Source organism: Cervus elaphus, chromosome 4 (genome assembly GCF_910594005.1).
Source record: "Cervus elaphus chromosome 4, mCerEla1.1, whole genome shotgun sequence".
Classification (NCBI taxonomy): Eukaryota; Metazoa; Chordata; class Mammalia; order Artiodactyla; family Cervidae; genus Cervus; species Cervus elaphus.
The window spans coordinates 44,786,528-44,808,251 of record NC_057818.1 but is presented as its reverse complement, the minus strand read 5'-3'; the positions used below and the strand labels follow the sequence as shown (position 1 = coordinate 44,808,251).

General features: G+C 37.4%; 1 long non-coding RNA gene and 1 other non-coding gene across 2 annotated transcripts in view; both read left to right on the top strand.

The window, feature by feature from the left end:
* Window positions 1-21,724, top strand: part of LOC122691976 — a 214,722-nt gene that overhangs the window by 47,430 nt on the left and 145,568 nt on the right. The window lies entirely within an intron of this gene.
* TRNAE-UUC lies at window positions 4,730-4,802 on the top strand. Its single transcript has one exon. It is a non-coding gene; the product is annotated as a tRNA-Glu (tRNA).

The window sequence follows — 21,724 nt, the reverse complement described above, 5'->3', positions numbered from 1 at the left end:
TCATTTATGTTTATGTGTGTCTCTGGTACCAGCATATAGGTGAGTCTTGCTTTGTGAGCCAAATTGGAAATCTTGTTTTAATAATAAACCAGTTAATCCTCTGAATGGGCTTAATCTCATCCACATTAATTATCAGTCTCCACTCTGTCATGTTATAATTACCGTGTATTATATTTGCTGTATTTCCTTCTCTACTTGATATTTTCTTTGTTTACACTTCTTTGCATATTAAGTAAGGTTGATATTTTTGTTCTAGTAATTACCTCTATACTTAATCTTATTTAACCTAATATCAGGTTTGTTAGTTTTTTAAAAAGCTTTATTGATATGAAGTTTACATGCCGTAAGATCCATTCATTTAAAGTATGTAATCCATTGATTCTTATATATATTCACAGATATGTGCAACCATTACCACAGTCCATTTTATATTTTTTAATAAAATTTTTTTAAAAGATTTTTTTCGACGTGGACCATTTTTAAAGTCTTTATTGAATGTGTTACAGTATTGTTTCAGCTGTTTATATTCTGGTTTTCTGGCTGCGAGGCATGTGGGATCTTAGCTCCCTGACTAGGAATTGAACTTGCACCTTCTGTATTGGAAGGTGGAGTCTAAAGTACTAGGCTGCCAGGGAAGTCCCACCATGGTCCGTTTTAAAACATTTCCACCATCATCTCAACTCTCACATCCATCCATGACTATTGGAAAAACCATAGCCTTGACTAGACAGACCTTTGTTGGCAAAGTAATGTCTCTGCTTTTTAATATGCTGTCTAGGTTGGTCATAACTTTTCTTCCAAGGAGTAAGTGTCTTTTAATTTCATGGCTGCAAGTCACCATCTGCAGTGATTTTTGAGCCCGAGAAAGTAAAGTCGGCCACTGTTTCCACTGTTTCCTCATCTATTTGCCATGAAGTGATGGGACCAGATGCCATGATCTTAGTTTTCTGAATGTTGAGCTTTAAGCCATCTTTTTCACTCTCCTCTTTCACCATCATCAAGAGGCTCTGTAGTTCTTTACTTTCTGCCATAAGAGTGGTATCATCTGCATATCTGAGGTTATTGATATTTCTCCTGGCAATCTTGATTCCAGCTTGTGCTTCATCCAGCCCAGTGTTTCTCATGATGTACTCTGCATATAAGTTAAATAAGCAGGGTGACAATACACAGCCTTGACATACTCCTTTTCCTATTTGGAACCAGTCTGTTGTCCCATGTCCAGTTCTAACTGTTGCTTCCTGACCTGCATACAGGTTTCTCAAGAGGCAGGTCAGGTGGTCTGGTATTCCCATCTCTTTCAGAATTTTCCACTGTTTATTGTGATCCACACAGTCAAAGGCTTTGGCATAGTCAATAAAGCAGAAATAGATGTTTTTCTGGAACTCTCTTGCTTTTTCAGTGATCCAGCAGATGTTGGTAATTTGATCTCTGGTTCCTCTGCCTTTTCTAAAACCAGCTTGAGCATCTGGAAGTTCACGGATCACGTATTGTTGAAGCCTGGCTTGGAGAATTTTGAGCATTACTTTAGTACTGTGATGAGTGCAGTTTAAGTCTGCTCACTTTTAAATTTGCTTGTCTTCTTACTGTTGAGTTGAAAGAGTTTTTTATATATTCTGGATGCAAGTCCTTTATCAGGTTTTCAAATATTTTTTTCTATTTCACGGGTAAGTGGTCTTTTCACTTTCCTGATAGTGTTCTTTGAAGCATAAACATTTAAAATTTTTATGAAATTCAATTTATCTATTTCCCACACTTGTTTGCTTATAGTTTTTAGTATCATATTTAAGTAAGACTTGCCTAACCTTAAATCATGAAGATTTATGCTTATGGTTTCTCCTGGGAATTTTATAGTTTTAGCTTTTATATTTTGGTGAATGATGCATTTATTTGATTAATTTATTTACTTGGTTGTGCCAGGTCTTAGTTGTAGCACTCGGGATCGTCAGTCTTCGTTGCAGCATGTGGGATCTTTAGCTGAGGCATGTGGGATTTAGTTCTCTGACCAGGGATTGGATCCAGGCCCCTTGCATTGGGAGCATAGAGTCTTAGTCACTGGACCACCAGCAAGTTTGCAAGGGTGCATTTTAAATTAATTGTTGTGTATGGTGTAAGGAAGGGGACAATCCTTATCCATTTGATATATATTTAGTTGTTTCAGCACCATTTGTTGAAAATATTGTTTTTTCCCTTTTAACTGACTTGTCAAATGTCAATTGACTACAAATATGAGGATTTATTTTTGGACTCTCAGTTGGTCTATATGTCTGTCCTAGGTCAACATCCCACTGTCCTGATTACTCTAGATTACAGTACATTTTGAAATCGCAAAGTGTGAGTATTCTAACTTTGTTATTTTTCAAGATCGTTTTGGGTATTTTAGGTCTTTCCACTTCCATATGTGGATACTTTAGGACAGCTGGTGAATTTCTGCAAAAAGACAGCAGTTGGAGTTTTGATAGGGATTGCATTGAATCTGTATGCCAATTTGAGAAGTATTGCCATCCTAACAATCTTAAGTTTTCTGATTCATGAACATGGGTGTCTTTTCATTTATTTTAGGCCTTCTTTTATTTCTTTCAATGTGTTTTATATTTATATTTTTTGTATTTATCTTTTCAGAATAAGAATATTATACATCTTTTGTTAAGTTTATTCCTAAACATTTTATTATTTTGATGGTATTATAAATGAAGTTATTTTCCTAATTTCAATTTTAGATTATTGGTTGATAGTGCAGAGAAATACAATTGATTTCCTATATTGATCTTGTATCCTGAAACCTTGCTAAATATTAGTTTATTAGTTCTAGTAGTTTTTTAGTGGATTTTAAAGGATTTTTCTATATGCATTATCATGTCATCTCTAAATAGAGACAGTTTTACTTCTTCCTTTCCAGTCTGGTTATTTATTTCCTTTTCTTTTCTAATTGCCCTGGCACACCCTCCAGTACAATGTTGAATAGTAGTGGTAAGAATAGACATTCTTGTCTTGGTCTCAATTTTAGGGGGAAAGCATTTTGCTTTTCATCATGTTAGCCATGGGTTTTTCATAGATACCTTTTATCAGTTTAAGAAAGTTACCATCTATTCCTACTTTTTTGATGTTTTTAATTATGAAAGGGTATTATGTTTTGTCAAATAAAGTTTATGCATTTATCGAGATGATCATGTATGTGTACTTTGTTCAATTGATATGGTATATTACATTGATTGATTTTGGATGTTGAACCAACCTTTCATTCCTGGGATACATTTGGATTTTGATTGGTAGTATTTTTTGAGGATTTATGTATCTATATTTATAAGAGATTTTTATTTTCTTGTGATGTCTTTCTCTGGTTTTGATATAAGTGTAATACTGGCATCATAAAATAAGTTGGCAAGGATTTTTCTTTCTGCTATTTATTTTGAATAGTTATGAAGAATTTATATTAATTCTTTAGATCTTGGGTAGAATTCATCAGTGAAGTCGTCTGCTCCTCGGCTTTCTTTTGTGGAAAGTTTAAAACTGCTAATTCACAGCCTTTTTTCAATAATTATACCTAATGTATATGCCATAAAAGTGAAAGTATTAGTTTCTCAGTCGTGTCTGACTCTTTGTGATCCCATGGGCTGTAGCCTGCCAAGTTCCCCTGTCCATGGAATTCTCTAAGCAAGAATATTGGAATGGATAGCCATTTCCTCTTCCAGGGGATCTTCCCAACCCAGGGATCAATCCTGGGTCTACCACATTGCAGGCAGATTCTTTACTGTCTGAGCCACCAGGGAAGCCCATATATGATATTTGCACCATAATTAAAAGGCAGAGATTTTCAGATTAGATAAAAAGTAAAACTGAACTATATACTGTCTACAAGAAACACATTTTCAATTTAAAGACATAAATAGGTTATAAGTAAAATGATGGAGACCAAGATATTCTATGCGACACCAGTCAAAATAAAGCTAAAATGACTCTATCACATGATTCCATGGAGGCCTCCTGCCTTTCACACCATGCTGTGAGTTGATAAATGGCTGACCTGAACCTGTCATTGAACTCTCTGGTTCAAAATATCTCTTGTTCATTCAATGGACTTTTTCCCTTTCCTAGAGCTGTTTTACTGGATATTGACTTTCAGTCACTGATATATGATTTTCAAGTTTATTCTCAAACTATAAATCAGGATCACATGATAACAGAACTGAATTTTTTAGAATATCTGCAGCTAAATGTGTATATGAGTATATTATTAGCAAATATTTTTCTCTTTAGCTGTAACTGGATTCTTAGGAGTTATTAATATTTGGTAGTCTTGGCTCACAAAATTTCAAAATTAATTTTTGAACATTTGTTCTTCAAATATGAACTGGGGACATGTTACATGCTGGGCAGTGTGTGCAGGCTTTGGGTCACAGAGATGTGAATTCAAGTTCTGGTTCTTCATTTGCCAGCTATTGTGCCTTTGGGCAAATCACTTAATCATTCTGAGTCATGGTGTATAAAATAGGCTTCATAATATGTAGCTTGTGTGACTGTAAGGGTTAGGGAAGACACTACATATAAAACACTGCTGGATTTGAGACACTTAATAAATGTTAGTTTTTCCTTCCACTGAAGGATTTTAAACTTTACAAATTACTCATTTTAGGAATATAAAAATCAGACCACTTAGTAGCATTTCAAGAAATTAGTTAGGAAGAAAAAAAAAAAGAAATAAGTTACATAAAATTAGTTTGCCCTGAGGACTTCCCTGGTGGTTCAGTGGTTAAGACACCATATTTTCACTGCTGAGGGCCCAGGTTCAATCCCTGGTTGGGGAACTAAGGTCCTGCAAGCTGTGTGGCATGGCTCCCCCACCAAAAAAGAAAAAGGATTGTTCTCAATAATTTTTAAGCTTTTAGAAACACCCTACACATGTACACGCATACACATGTGGTACACAGCATAACTGAGCTTTTCTAATTGATTCTGATTTAGAAAATCCCTTTGATATAAAAAATATGGTTGTAGTATTCATTCTTTTAAATATATGTTGTGTTTGTGACATGTAAGTATAATATAAAGTGCAGATTAGCCAATATTTACTTAGTATGTGAAAGAAAAAACTGTCCTTTGACCTTAGAAGCAACTGAGAATTAGACTACAAGGTGTCAGGTTTAATATTCCAGTAAGCTTAATACAGGCCTCACTAGGAATTTTGTTGTCATTTGCAATTGTAGCACAGGGGAGATCTTGACATAATGATGACAAACTTCATGGTTTTTACAATTCCTTGTTTCCTGAGAAGACAGGATTTTTCCTACCTTCATCACCATTTGATACTTTCTAATTTACCAAACCTGCCCTCTTTTTGTAAATCCATGTGAATGTCATGTGACACATTCCTGACAAACTCTATAAATATATTTGCTTATTTGTTAATTGAGCCACCTGAGTCCCTCTGCAATCTTAAAAAAAAGCCCTCTCTTTTTGTGTTTATCTCTTACCTTCCTTCTGTGGATGACCTCTCCAGATGCTAAAGTCTGGACGCCCTCCAACGGGTGATTCCTGCGGTTCTGGAAGTCTCCAGGAAGCTTTTTGAGAGCTTGGAGGCGCCGCGTGCTCTGCAATTCCTGATAAAATGGAAGTCTAATTCAGGCAGTGTCTTTCAGTCTGGAGAGGGAGGAAACTCTAAGCAAGTGAGACACAGAGTTAGGAGTTTTTACTTCAGGCTAATGCTAAATTAGAAACCCAAGAGTTAGGTCCAAACATGGAATATCCTTGATAATTCTCTATGTGAGTTGCTTTTGAGACATTTTTCTTTTGCCCAAAGGAAGGACTTAAAATTTCATAATTTCACTTAAAGTTACATAAAGTATAAGTTGGAATATTTTTCAGTATGTCACAGTTCAGGACAGGAAGCTAGTAAACAATGGAAAAATAAGAACATTGTGGGCTTTGCTTGGATGATTACTTCAGAATTAAAGCTTTTGGGGAAAAGTATATAAATCTTATATTTTGAAGCTATGTTGACAGGTGCTTATAAGGTTGTGATATTTTTCCTGGTGAATTGTAAAGTAATGACTATCTTTATTGTTAGTAATGCTTTTTGCCTTAAGCATTTTTTTTGCCTTCCATTTGATCTTATGTTATACTAGCTCTAAGTGGGTGAATATTTGTTTGGCATTTGTTTTTCTGTCTCTACTTTCAGTCTCTCTTTATCGCTCTCTCTCTCTCTCTCTCTTTTTTTTTAAATAAGCTTTATCTTTTTTTAGTGCAGCTTTAGATTTACAGAAAAATTTCAAAGAGAGTTGCCAAATACTTTGCACCAGGTTTCCCCTAGTAACATCTTACATTAGTATGCTACATTTGTTATAATTAGCAAACCAATATTGATACATTATTATAAACCAAGGTTCATACTTTATTTAACTCTCCCCAGTTTTTTAAAAAATATTTATTTATTTATTTAGTTTATTTATTTGGCTGTGCAGTCTTAGTTGCAGCATGTGGGATCTTCGATGTTCATTGCATCTTGAAGAATCTTTAGTTGGAGATATGAGATCTACTTCCCTGACCAGGGATCGAACCTGGGCCTCCTGCATTGGGAGTGCAGAATTTTAGCCACTGGATTACCAGGGAAGTCCCTAACTTTGCCCAGTTTTTGCCTGATACCCCTTTTCTGTCTCAGAATCTGGTTCAGGATACCACATTAGACTTAGTTGTCATGTCTTCTTGCTTTCCTTAGTTGTGACAGTGTCTCAGACTTTCTTTTTTTTTTTTTTAAATGACTTTGGCAGTTTTGAGTAGTTCTGGTCAGGTTTTTTGTACAGTATCCATCAATTGGGGTGTTTCTGACATTTTTCTCATTATTAGACTGAAATTGTGGGCTTTAGGGAGAAAGATCACATAGGTGAAGTGCCATTTTCATCACCTTCTATCAAAGGTATGTACTACCAATATGACTTATCACGTGATGCTGACCTTGATCACCTGCAGAGGTAGTGTTTGTCAGGATTCTTCATTACCCCACCCCTCCATCCTTCTCATACTGTACTTTTTGGAAGTAAGTCCCAATGGGTTGTCTGCACCTAAGTGGGGGAGTTATGCCCCACCTCCTTGAGGGTATAATATCTACATAAGTTATTTTAACTTCTAATGCCTGGAGATTTGTCTCTTCTCCCCCATCTATTTATTTAATCTTTTATTTATTCAGGGGACTTCCCAGGTGGTGCAGTGGTAAAGAATCCACTTGCCAATGCAGAAGAGGAAAGAAATGCAGCTTTGACCCCTGGGTCGAGAAAATCCCCTGGAGTAGGAAATGTCAACCCTCCAGTAGTCTTGCCTGGAAAATCCCATGAACAAAGGAGCCTGGCAGGCTATAGTCCATGGGGTTGCCAAGAGTCAGTCACGACCACACACACACACACATGGACTCCTGGATATTTACTTTATACTTTAGGTTATAATACAATCTACTTCATTTTTTCCCTCAAATTGTTCCAGCTTTGGACATCGGCAACTCTCTTCAGTTGTCTCCTGTGTTCTTTTGACATACTTTCTTTAATGTGGGATTTTTTCCCTGCCCAGTCCTAGAATCAGCCATTCCTCCAAGTAACCCTTGGTACCTTTTGCTGGAGGATGGTATTAGAAACCAAGATCTGGGTGCTAGGAGTGCTCATTACTACCGCAATATCACTGCTTTTAGGTTCTCTCAGAGCAAGGAAATATGTGTGTATATATAGGTCTCTTTTTAAACAGCATATATATATGTGATTTTCTTCTTTTAAAAATCCAATCTGAGGACTCTGCTTTTGTAGGCAATTTAAATGATTTAGTTTATTATGAACACTGCTTACATAGGAAGCTCTGGGATGCCCTGTCTCGTCATAGCTATCTATCAATTCAGTTCAGTCGCTCAGTCATGTCCGACTCTTTGTGACCCCATGGACTGCAGCACGCCAGGTTTCCCTGTCCATCACCAGCTCCCAGAGCTTGCTCAGACTCATGTTCATAGACTCAGTGATATCATCCAACCATCTCATTCTCTGTCCCGTTCTCTTCCTGCCTGCGATCTTTTCCAGCATCAGGGTCTTTTCCAATGAGTCAGTTCTTCGATCAGGTCCCCAAAGTATTGGAATTTCAGCTTCAGCATCAGTCCTTCCAATGAATGTCTAGGATTGATTTCCTTTAGGATTGACTGCTTTGATTCCCTTGCAGTCTAAGAGACTCTCAAGAGTCTTCACCAACAACTCAGTTCAAAAGCATCAGTTTGGTGCTCAGCTTTCTTTATGGTCCAACTCTCATATTCATACATGACTACTGGAAAGATCATAGCTTTGACTAGACAGATCTTTATCGGCAAAGTAATGTCTCTGCTTTTTAATATGCTGTCTAGGTTGGTCATAGCTTTTCTTCCAAGGAGCAAGTATGTTTTAATTTCATGGCTACAGTCACCATTTGCAGTGATTTTGAAACTCAAGAAAATAAAGTTTGTCACTGTTTCCATTTTTTTCCCCATCTATTTGCCATGAAGTGATGGGACCAGATGCCACGATCTTAGTTTTCTGAATGTTGAATTTTAAGCTAGCTTTTTCATTCTCTCTTTCACTTTCATCAAGAGACTTTTTAGTTCCTCTTTGCTTTCTGCCATAAGGGTGATGTCATCTGCATGTCTGAGATTATTGATATTTCTCCTGGCAATCTTGATTCCAGCTTGTGCTTCATCCAGCCTGGCATTTAGCATGATGTATTCTGCATAGAAGTTAAATAAGCCAGGTGACAATATACAGCCTTGACGTACTCCTTTCCCAATTTGGAACCAGTCCATTGTTCTATGTCTGGTTCTGACTGTTGCTTCTTGACCTGCATACAGATTTCCCAGGAGGCGGGTCAGTTGGTCTGGTATTCCCATCTCTTCAAGAATTTTCCACAGTTTGTTTTGATCCACATAGTCAAAGGCTTTAATGTGGTCAATGAAGCAGATGTTTTTCTGGAATTCTCTTGCTTTTTCTATGATCTGGTAGATGTTGGCAATTTGATTTCTGGTTCCTCTGCCTTTTCTAAATCCAGCTTGAACAGCTGTAAGTTCTCAGTTCATGTACGGTTGAAGCCTAGCTTGGAGAATTTTCAGCATTGCTTTGCTAGTGTGTGAAACGAGTTGCAACTGTGCAGTAGTTTGAACATTCTTTGGCATTGCCTTTCTTTTTTTTTTCCTTTATTTATTTATTTATTTATTTTTCCAGTGGGTTTGGTCATACATTGATATGAATCAGCCATAGATTTACACGTATTCCCCATCCCGATCCCCCCTCCCACCTCCCTCTCCACCCGATTCCTCTGGGTCTTCCCAGTGCACCAGGCCCGAGCACTTGTCTCATGCATCCCACCTGGGCTGGTGCTCTGTTTCACCATAGATAATATACATGCTGTTCTTTTGAAACATCCCACCCTCACCTTCTCCCACAGAGTTCAAAAGTCTGTTCTGTACTTCTGTGTCTCTTTTTCTGTTTTGCATATAGGGTTATCGTTACCATCTTTCTAAATTTCTTTGAGATTGGAATGAAAACTGACCTTTTCCAGTCCTATGGCCACTGCTGAGTTTTCCAGATTTGCTGGCATATTGAGTGTGTATATAGCTATCCATGGCAGCATCTGTATCTCCTTGCCTGAAATTTTCCCTAACTGCTGGAGTGTGAGCTTCCCTGGTGGCTCAGGAGACCCAGGTTCAACCCCTGGGTTGGGAAATTCCCCTGGAGAAGGGAATGGTAACCCACTCCAGTATTCTTGCCCAGAGAATGCCTTGGACAGAGGAGCCTGGTGGGCTACAGTCCATGGGGTTGTAAAGAGTTGGACACGATTCGCGACTAAAGAAGTTGAGTTTACTCAGCCACAAGCAGTCTAGGGTGAAAATGTCTGAAAGCTTATACCCAGCAGCATCTCTCAACCACTGACTGATAAATATACACCCCAACCTCTTCTCCCCTTTTCACTCTGGACTCATTCTGCAGGGACTTTATGCAGCTCTCAAAAATCTCCAACAAGACTAAGCTGCAGTTATCCACAATGAGAACGTGTTTCATAACATACCCTTTTGTGGTTGCCTTCCTTTCCTTGTCTCACTTTTCCATTCCCCAACCAGTGCTTCCGGGGATCGCTTCCCAAATAAATGACTTGCACTTGGATCTTTGTTTCAGGTTATGCTTCTGAGGAAACCTAAATTAATACACTGATACATGTGAATATATTTCTATGAGGTAATGCTTTTTCTGTAAAGCTATAATTCTCCCACTCCTACTCCTTTCCTGTCTTCTTTTCCTATTCTTAATTTTCTCCTTACTCTGGCAATAGTTTAGAAGTTTTACATTCTATTTCTCTTCTTTTTGAGGTTACTTTTATGTATTTAATATGCTTTAGTGAGCAGTATCTCCACTTTCCTACAGAATAATGGAGGGACTTTAGGAAACTTTTAAGCTGATCTGTCTTATCATTCAGACTATCACTGAGTAGTTTTAAATTCCACCTTTTTCTTCTTTTTGGCCAGCCTGCATGGCTTGAGGGATCTTATTTCCCCAATCAGGGATTGAACCCAGGACTTTGACAGTGAACAAGTAGAGTCCCAACCACTGGATCACCAGGGAATTCCAAAATTCCGCCTTCTTTTTTTTTTTTTTTTTATTAGTTGAAGGCTAATTACTTCACAACATTTCAGTGGGTTTTGTCATACATTGATATGAATCAGCCATAGATTTACACATATTCCCCATCCCGATCCCCCCTCCCACCTCCCTCTCCACCCGATTCCTCTGGGTCTTCCCAGTGCACCAGGCCCGAGCACTTGTCTCATGCATCCCACCTGGGCTGGTGATCTGTTTCACCATAGATAGTATACATGCTGTTCTTTTGAAATATCCCACCCTCACCTTCTCCCACAGAGTTCAAAAGTCTGTTCTGTATTTCTGTGTCTCTTTTTCTGTTTTGCATATAGGGTTATCGTTACCATCTTTCTAAATTCCATATATATGTGTTAGTATGCTGTAATGTTCTTTTAATTACTTCTTCTTACTGTAAGTTGGACATTACTTTTTAGAAATATGTTTTTTTAATAGTCAATACTTATTTAAATACATTCATGAATTTCTTTGCTGTTTTTCTTGCCTGCATCTGCAAGCAAGAGTGTACTTTTCTTCTCAAAGTATAACCATTTGTAATTCGTTAGCAACTGTTTGTCAGTAATATACTCTCTCAATATTAAAAAAAATATTTTATTTATTTTTGGCTGTGCTGGATCTTCATTACTGCTCAAGGGCTTTCTCTAGTTGCAGTGAGTGGGAGGTACTGTCTAGTTTTGCTGTGTGGGCTTCTCATTGTGGTGGCTTCTCTTGTTGTAGAGCACAGGCTCTAGGGTGTGTGGGCTTCAGTACTTGCAGCACATGGGTTTCAATAGTTGTGACTCATGGGCTCAGTAGTTGCAGGGTACAGGCTCTAGAGCCTGGGATCAGTAGTTTTGATGTCAGGACCTAGTTGCTCCATGGCATGTGGGATCTCCCTGGACCAGGGATCAAACCCCTGTCCCCTGCATTTGCAGGTGAACTCTTAACCATTGGACACCAGGAAAGTCCTCACAATATATATTTTTTTAATGTCTTTATTTAACTCTTACTATTGATAATGTCACAATGATTTCACTGATTACTTAGTATAGAATTCTAGATTGACAATTAATTTCCCTAACTTCTGTATACTACTGTTCTTTGATTTTTATATCCAAAGTTTTGATAAGAAATGTGCTGGCAGCCAAATTAACATATATGTGTGTGTGTGTGTGTGTGTGTGTGTGTGTATGTATTAGGCAATCTGACTTTTCTTTTTGGTAGCTTTTAAAGATTATATTCTTACATTTCATATTTTTTTGTATTTTACTAGGGTTTCTTTGATTTTTTTTTTTTAACGTATCCTACTCAGCAGTGAGGATCCCTAACTTCATAATTTCAGCTATTGTATCTTAAAATATTACCTTTTCCTATCTCTGTGAATTCTTAATTTGTGATCTTATTATTATATATAATACCATGTCATCTGCAAATAGTAACCATTTTACTTATTCCTTTTCAATTTAGATGCTTTTCTTTCTTTTCTTTTTTTTTTTCCTAATTGCTCTGGCTAGGATTTCCAATACTGTGTTAAGTAAAAGTGGTGAGAGTGATCACCTTTGTCCTGTTCCTGACCTTAGAGGAACAGTTTTCAGCTTTTAACTATTGAATATGATATTAGCTCTGGGTTTGTCACATTTGGCCTTTATTATGTTGAAATACGTTCTCTCTTATAGCATTCTCTTTTATACCCACTTATTGAGAGCTTTTACCGTAAATGGATGTTGAATTCTGTCAAATGCTTTTTCTACTTCTATTGAGAAGGTCATATGATTTTTGTCCTTCATTTTGTTAATGTGGTGTATCACTTTGATTGATTTGTGGGTGTTGAATAATTCTTTCATCCATGGAGTAAATCCCACTTGATCATGGTGTACGATCCTTTAAATGTATTGTTGAATTTGGTTTGCTGATATTTTGTTGAGGATTTTCACATCTTTATTCATTGGGAATATTGGACTGTAATTGTCTTTTCTTGTGATGGCGTCTAGTTTTGAAGTCAGTAATGCTGGCCTCATAAAATGAGTTTGGAAGTGTTCCCCCCTCCTCTGTTTTTTTTAAGAGCTTGAGAAGGATTGGTATTAGTTTTATGAATGTTTGGTAGAGTTTACCAGTGAAGTCATCTGGTCTGGACTTTTTTTGTTGTTGTTGGGAGGTTCTAAATTACTGATTCAGTATCTTTATTTTTTAATTGATCTGTTCAGATTTTCTGTTTCTTTGTGATTCGGTCTTGGTTGTTTATGTTTCTAGAAATTTTCCATTTCTTCTAGGTTGTCAAATTTATTGATGTGTATTGGTTCACAATAATCTCTTAAGATCCTTTGCATTTCGAAGTATCAGTTGTAATGTTTTCTTTTCCTGATTTTGTTTGTGTCCTGTCTTTTTTTTCTTGATGAGTCTAGCTAAAAGTTTGTCAGTTTTATCTTTTCAAAGAATGATCTCTTAGTTTCAGTGATCTTTTCTGTTTTTTTTTTAGTCTCTAATTTATTTTCACTCTGATTTTTGTTAGTGCATTCCTTCTACTAACTTTGGGCCTCATTTATTCTTCTTTTTCTAGTTCCTTGAGGTGTAAAGTAAGATTGTCTGAGATTTTTTTGTTTATTGATGTAGACATTTATTACTATGAACTTCTCTCTCACAACTGCTTTTGCTGTGTCTCATAAGTTTTGTTATGTCATATTTTTATCTTCATTTATCTCAAGGCATTTTTTTTTGTTTCTCTTTTGATTTATTCTTTGACCAACTGGTTGTACATGAATCCATGGTTAGATAAATGCTGGATATTTTATTTTTATGTATACTGATTACTTTTCACACTCTCTTTATCTTTATCCCCATCTACCATATTCTAGATGACTTTTCTTGTATGTTTTCCAGTTTGTTTATTCTATTTTCAGCTTTGTCTAATCTGTTTAATCTAATTATCAACTCAAAATTTTTAATGACTATGTTTATTATATATATAAATTCCATTAACATTTTACCTCATTTTGTTTAAAAAAATGGATTTCTCTTTTAAAGAATCTCCTTATATATGGAATTTAGAAAGATGGTAACGATAACCCTATATGCAAAACAGAAAAAGAGACACAGAAATACAGAACAGACTTTTGAACTCTGTGGGAGAAGGTGAGGGTGGGATGTTTCAAAAGAACAGCATGTATACTATCTATGGTGAAACAGATCACCAGCCCAGGTGGGATGCATGAGACAAGTGCTCGGGCCTGGTACACTGGGAAGACCCAGAGGAATCGGGTGGAGAGGGAGGTGGGAGGGGGGATCGGGATGGGGAATAAGTGTAAATCTATGGCTGATTCATATCAATGTATGACAAAACCCACTGAAATGTTGTGAAGTAATTAGCCTCCAACTAATAAAAAAATTGAAAAAAAAAAAAAAAAGAATCTCCTTAAATATTTTTAAACATATTTATTTTATAGGATCTACTTACTTTTCCTTTTGGTGACTGGTTTTCTTGTATAGTATGTAATTTTTTACTGTGAGTTCCTCTCATTCAACACTATGACTTCCAGTAATTTTCCAGTTTATATCTCTCTGGTAGCTGTTTTTTTCCCCCCAAGATCCTTTTCTTTGCCCTACCTGTGATGTCTTGCTCTATGTCTGCATGGCTTGCAATTCAGTCAAAACTTCAAGGTGACTACTTTGCAGATATCCAGAGCTCTTTCTCTGTGTAACTCCTTCCTCTTTGGACACGACTGAGCAACTCACAAGTCTCTGGTACTCTGCCCCATAAATTCCAGCTACCATATGCTTTCCAAACTGATATCTTTCTCTTCAGTTAATCAAGGTTGCTATAAACTGTTAAGGATCTCCCTACTTGTGCCAGCGTGCTGGTAAATGTCTCTGCATAGAAAATTGAGGTAATGGTAAGGCTCACTGTTGCATTTTTCTCTGGAGTCATAGTCTTGTGTTGCCTATTGTTCAGTGTCTGAAAACAACTGGTTTATATGTTTTGTCCAATTTTTTAGTTATTTGTAGTGGGAGGGCAAGTTAGTTCTAATTCTAGTTACTCTGTTGTGTCTATATGTGGAATTCCCATGTTGCTTTTTTCTATTTTGAAGTCATTTGGCCAGAGAATTTGGTACTTTAAATAATCTTTGAGGAAATTTTTATTGTTAAGAAAGGTTTTCTTTTATGCATGGATAAAAATAACATTAAAATGTGTATAATATTGAAGTATTCTAGAGCTTGTCCTTTATAGAAATTACCCTCTTTTATGTATACTGTGGTTTATATGTATGTATATTTATAGATGTATACCTATGTATTGAGCTTCCGGTGGCACTAGTGGTAAAGGACCCACCTGCAAGTGCAAGAGACGTAAGAGTTATGTGTTAGATCCCTGGGTCAGGAAGATCCCCTGAAGGAGGGCATGGCAACCCGCTCCAGTATTCTTGCCTAGAAAATCCCCATGGACAGAGGCGCCTGGGGGCCTACAGTCCATAGGCTTGCACAGAATTGGAAACTGACTTAGCACACACACATTCACTTATGTATTATATATATGCAAACATATTTAAATTTATATGTTTGAGATATGTAAACATACACAACACACACAGAGCCCACTGGTGGGAATCTGGATTGAATTGTGTCCTCCCACAGAGCCCACTGGTGGGAGTCTGGATTGAATTGTGTCCTCCCAAAAGGTATGGCTAAGTCCTAACCCCCTGATACCTGTGAATGTGACCTTATTTGAAAATAGTGTCTTTGCAAATGTAATTAAATTAAGATGAACTCATACTGGATTAATGTGGGCCCTGATCAGTGGCTAGTGTCCTAATAAGAGGGAAATTTGGATTCAGACAGACAAGTAGAGTGAAGAAAGCCATGTATGGATGGAAGCAGAAAGTGGAGTTGTGCTGTCCCCACCAAGGACCCCCAGTCATTGCCAGCAACCACCAAGGTGGCGCCAGTGGTAAAGAACCCATCTGCCAATGCAGGAGACTTAGGAAATGCGGGTTTGATCCCAGGGTCAGGAAAACCCCCTGGAGGAGGGCACAGCAACCCGCTCTCTTGCCTGGAGAATCCCCTGAACAGAGGAGCCTGGTGGGCTACAGTCCATAGGGTCTCAAAGAGTTGGACACGACTGAAGTGACTTAGCTCGCACACATGCACTAGAAACTGCAAGAGACAAAGGACTCTTCTCAAGACTTGGGTGGAATGTGGCCCTGCTGACACCTTGAATTTGACTTCTCACCCTCAGAACTATGAGAGAATAAACTTATGTTGGTTTAAGCTTAACAGTTTGTGGTACTGTGTTATAGAAGCCCTCAGAAATTAGTATAGACATCTTATATAAGTCATTGGCCCCTGTACCAAAGATATTCAAGTGGAGAAAGTCAGTAGAAAAGACAATGTAGACACTTGGAATTTAGGGGACAGGTAAAGAGAAGCAATATGTATTTGATAACGGCATAATTTTTCCTTATTTTTCTAATGGGTTGTGTTTCATGTTTATTTGTAGGAACTCTACAAATTCTGGGTATTAATCTTTGGTTATACCTAAGTATAGACAGTTACCCATTTTGTTTTGTATCTACACTAGGGTAACCAGTTCATACCGGTACTTTCCCTAGTGATCAGTGTAGTAGTGGATTAAGATCATGCCTTCTGGAGTCAGTCCCTGTGTTTTAATGTCACTTTTTAACTGTATGATCTTGGAAAAATTATTAGAGTGACCCCTGTAAATGTCACTTTCCTCCTCTATAAAATAGGGATATATCTACCTTATTGACTCTGGGATGATTACATTGGATAATTCTGGCAAAGTACTTGTTAGTGCCTGGTACAAATTATACATTAGATAAATGTTGCCTATAATTAATATTACTCTAATTTCTCTCACAAATTGATGGTAAATATTCTTTTGGTAATAATATTATTGGTAAATAGTATTCTTTATTAATTTCAGTAAGTGTTTTGTTTGTTAAACATTAAAAAGTTGTAAATTAAAAATAAGTAGGGAATTACCTGGCCGTCCAGTGGTTAGGATTCTGTGCTTCTATTGCAGGGGGCACATGTTCCATCCCTGGTGGGAGCTAAGATCCCACAAGCCGTACAATGTGGACAAAAAAAAAAAAGAGTAGAATACAGGAATAATTTGTGAAAAAGCTCCTTCAAAAATGAGGAAATTTAGGTAAATTGTAAGTATTACAATACCTATAAATTCCAAGTCTCAGATATGACAAAAATCATAGCTATTTGAATTTATATATATATATATATATATTCTTTTCAGACTGAGAAGTGTGCAGTGTAAACTCTGTTTATGTGAGAAAACGTTATTTCTTTCTTTCAGATTTTGTTTTTAGCTCAATGGTAACACATTCTGATGACTTTGCACCTATAATTCCTATATTTGTAACCATCAGAGCTTCCCTCCCAAATTATTTCCTTAAGTACCTTTTGTATGGATAAGATGATCACTATATAAGAAAGTTATTGCCAGCTTCTTAGTTAACGTTGCCATTTGTTATTCATAAAAATTGTCTCATATTTGTAAAGACATATATAATATATAGCATATGTAGTATCATTCCTATTTTTTTCTTCTTATCAAAACTAATAGAAATTTTCCTGTGAAAAAATCTTTGGTTTATTTTACCAGAAACCCCTTTCCAGGAAAACTCTTTAAAATCGTATTTATTTATATATATATTTTTCAAAGAGACTGTTGACTGCAGTTCCTGAAGAGGTCCTGTGATAGGAATTGGCTAAGACAGTTTGCAATAACATTACTTAATATTGTTCTGGCACAGTAGGAAAGGGGTCCACAACATATTCCTGTGAAATCCTGAGGGATTTTATGTTCAGATTTTTGCAAGCCAGAAGCGTAAGTCCCCGAAGGTAGTGGCTTTTACTCTCAAGAAAGGCTTTTCTTTTTCTGTGTGTGTCATGTTAATATATATGGAATGACCTCAACACCAGAGGGCAGTGTTTTATAGTAGTTGCCAAAACGTCCTCATAGTCTGTTTAATTATCTAATGGATTAAAAAAGATGTCTTATGTATATTTAGTGTTTTTCTCCATGTTGCTATAAAATACACTGGTTCTGAGAGTCATAATTAATATAGAATTTAATAAACTGCATGCTTAAAAAAAAAACCACAACATTCTGTTTTGAGGAGTTAAACCTCTCAGAATTAATTTTCACACTAAGCTGTGGAGCTTCCAGCGGTTAGTCTGGTTGGCAGGGCTGAGTGGCCTTCTCACAGCACCACATGCCCCCAGCCCACGCCCACAGGAGCTTCTGCCCTTTTAGGGAGTAAAAGTCAGATTCAATTGCAGCTAGCAGAGTTGGTTTGGCTTAAGAGATGGTCAGAATTTGTAAATTTTGTTCCAGAAGAGTATCCTGATCTTATCGTGAAGAAAATGAGCTTTAATAAATGTGGAAGTTAGTTAACTCAGTCGTTTCCAACTCTTTGCAATCCCATGGACTGTAGCCCACCAGGCTCCTCTGTCCATGGAATTCTCCAGGCAAGAATACTGGAGTGGGTAGCTGTTTCCTTCTCTGGGGGAATCTTCCCAACCCAGGGATTGAACCTGGGTCTCCTGCATTGCAGGCAGATTCTTTACCATCTGAGCCACCATAGAAGCCCTTAATAAATGTATTTAATGCATATTTGTACTTTTTTTTATGTTCAACTTTTTTTATTATTAGTTTTTAAGTGGTTGGGATGATGTTTAAAAAAATAACATTAATTCTCAATGTTGTTTCTTCATAGACTAATTATTGTAAGTTTTGGCTGTGCTGGCTCTTTGCTGAGGCTCACAGGAGTTCTCTAGCTGCTCTGCGTGGGCTTCTTGTTGCCGTGGTTTATCATGTTGTGGAGCACGGGCTCTAGAGTGCTTGGACTTCAGTTGTTGCCATGTGCAGAGTTAGTGCTTCACGCCATGTGGGATTTTAATTTTTGGTCCAGGGATTGGCAGGCGAATTCTTAACCACTGGACCACGGGGGAAGTCCCTAACTTTTATTTTACCTAGGAAAGCATTTCTAGTGCTACAGGCCTCAATATATTAATATTTAAAAGCCATCAAAATTTGGTGCTTAGCAATTCTGGATCATAGAAGCTTTTATTCTTGAGGGCAGCAGAGCAACCCCAAGAAGGTCTTACAAGGGGATCGCTTTCAAGAACCCCATGTGAGGCAGCTACACCAGCGGCTAGAAGGTGGAGGCAAGTCTCACCAGCTGTCTGTAACTTCATCTCAAGAGGGACCAGCCCCTCAAAGCCTCTGAAAGAAGCTCTGGGCTTCCAGCATAGGCCCTGAAGCACATTTCATTATCTACTGTCCATGACACAAAACTCAGTTTCAGAGAAAAAACACATTTATACTTTTTGCAATTTAAAAATGATGAACAGTAGTGGGGATATTTCAGTATACTACGATTGGCTCCCCATCTCTTTTTGTTTGCTAGTTTACATTCAATATAACCATATATTGAATCTTAAAGTACTTTCTTAGTCTTCTGGTATCCTTGTTAAAACAGGGAAGCATACTTGTGTTGACCAGGTAATTCCTATTTTTGCTCTTTAAAAAGAGACTTTCTCTGCTTGCTATACATTATTATAGAAAATAAATATGGCAAAAAAAGAAAGTAAAAGAATACTTGTAATCTTATCTCATAAATAAGATTTTGTTGTATATATTCTCTGCTGTTTTCAATTTTTTCTTAAAAATATAGAAGAAATCCATACATGCTATTATATAATTTGTATTTTTACCACATGGCAATGCAATGGGCACCACCACTTTTCTTGATTATTTAGTATTTTATAGTTGAATATATATGATTCATTAAATCACTTTACCCTCCTATCAGCAATATATGTGAGAGTCTGGGTTATTCACACTCTTGCCTGCTGTGAATATTCTTACTATTTAAAAACCCCCAGGGAACTTCCCTGGCAGTCCAGTGGTTAAGACACCTCACTTCCACTGCAGGGTGTTGGGGTTTGAGGCCTGGTGGGGCTTCCCTGGTGGCTTAGCAATGAAGAATCTGCCTTCAGTGCAGGAGAAGCAGGAGACACGCGTTCAATCCCTGGGTCAGAAAGATCTCCTGGAGCGGGAAATGGCAACCCACTGCAGTATTCTTGCCTGGGAAATCCTGGGGACAAAGGAGCCTGGTGGGCTACAGTCCATGGGGTCGCAAGAGTTGGACACAACTTAGTGACTAAACCTCCACAACCACCACCAAGGCTAAGTATTCTTTCATATGTTGATTTTTATGTACATGGTGTGTTCATGTCCTGTGCTCATTTTTCTGGTTGGAATGTCAGGGTTTTTTTTTTGTTGTGATTTTAAAGAAAAATGTTTCTTTTGGAAATAATTTCACATTTACAAAATGTTGCGAAGAACTAGTATAAAGAACACCTGTATACACTTTACCCAGATATACATACTATTAACATTTTGCCCATCTTTCTTTATTACCAATTCTCCATATACCTAATTTTTTCTTCTGAGCCATTTGAGAGTAAAGTTGCATACATCATGGCCTCTTACCTCTAAATACGTTTATATATATTTCCTAAGAATAAAAATGTCCTTTTATAGTACCATAGTGCAATAATCAACTTTAGTACATTTGCATAATATTGTACTTTAATATAATGTCAGTATTCCACTTTTGTCAACTGACCCAATAACCTTGTTTTCCTCCAAAACAAGATTCAGGTTAGATCCGATCTTGCATTTGGTTGTTATGTTTCTTTAAGCCCTGGAGGAATAAATGGCAATCCACTCCAGTATTCTTGCCTGGAAAATCCCAGGGACAGAGGAGCCTCGGTGGGCGGGCAATAGTCCATGGGGTCACAAAAAGTTGGACATGACTAAGTGACTGAACACACACACACACACACACACACACACACACAAAAGCTCCTCTAACCTGGGAAATTCACAGCTTTTGTTTTTTATGAGATTGACATTTAAAAAAGAATATTATTAGGACTGCCTTGATGGTTCAGTGGCCAAGACTCTGTTTCCAATGCAGCGGGTCTGGGTTCAATCTCTGGTTGGGGAACTAGATCCCATATACCACAACTAAGTGTTCACATTTCACACTGAAGATGGAAAATCTCACATGCTGCAACTAAGACCTAGTGCAGTCAAATAAACGAATAAAAATATTTTTTTAAAAGGATATTATTGTCTTTGTCCATTTGGGCTGCTATGGCAAAATACCATAGACTGGATGCTTATAAACAGCAGAAGTTTATTTCTCACAGTTCTGGAGATTGCAAATCCAATCTCAGGGTGCCAGCATGGTTGGATTCAGGTGAAGGCTCTCTTCTGAGTTGCCGACTGAAGACTTCTTTGCTGGTTCCTCACCTAGCAAGAAGGTTGGATAATATCGGTTCTCTTTTATAAGGACACCGATCCCATTCATGAGAGCTCTGCCATCATGACCTAGTCACCTCCCAAAGGCCCTACCTCCTTATTCCTAACACAGGAATTTGGTGGTGGGGACATAAACATTCAGACCATGGCACATATGATCCCTTGTTTTTAAAATTAGAATGTCCCTCACTTTGGGTTTCTCTGATGTTTTTTTCATTACTAGATATAGGAAATGTATTCTTGGCTGAAATACCATTTATATGGTGTGTGTCCTTAGCACATCCATCTTGAGGCCCTCCATATCCATCTGTCCTACAATGGTGGCATTCATTCAACTCATTCAGTCTGATCATCTAATCAAGTTCTATTTCTCCAGTGGATAGTAACTATTTTCCCCTTAAAACTAATAGCCCATCTATTATGAGGAGGTACTTTAAATCTCTGCAAGTATCCTATCCCTCATCAAAATTTCCATCTAGGTTTTGTACCCATTGGTGCTCTTTGCCTAACCAGTCTTTACTGTAGTTGCAGTAGGGAAAGAAAGAGTTTTCGTTGATCCTCTTAGGGTTTGTGGCTAGATCTGAAAATTAAACTGACAGAAACAGAGGGGAAAGGCATGCAAATTGTATTGAATTTTTCCCTCCAATTCTCCTCCCATTCTCTTATGAAGCCATTCCAGTCAGCTGTTCATCTTTACCACTCCACCACTACCACTCATGGCAAGGTCACCAATGTCCAGGAACCT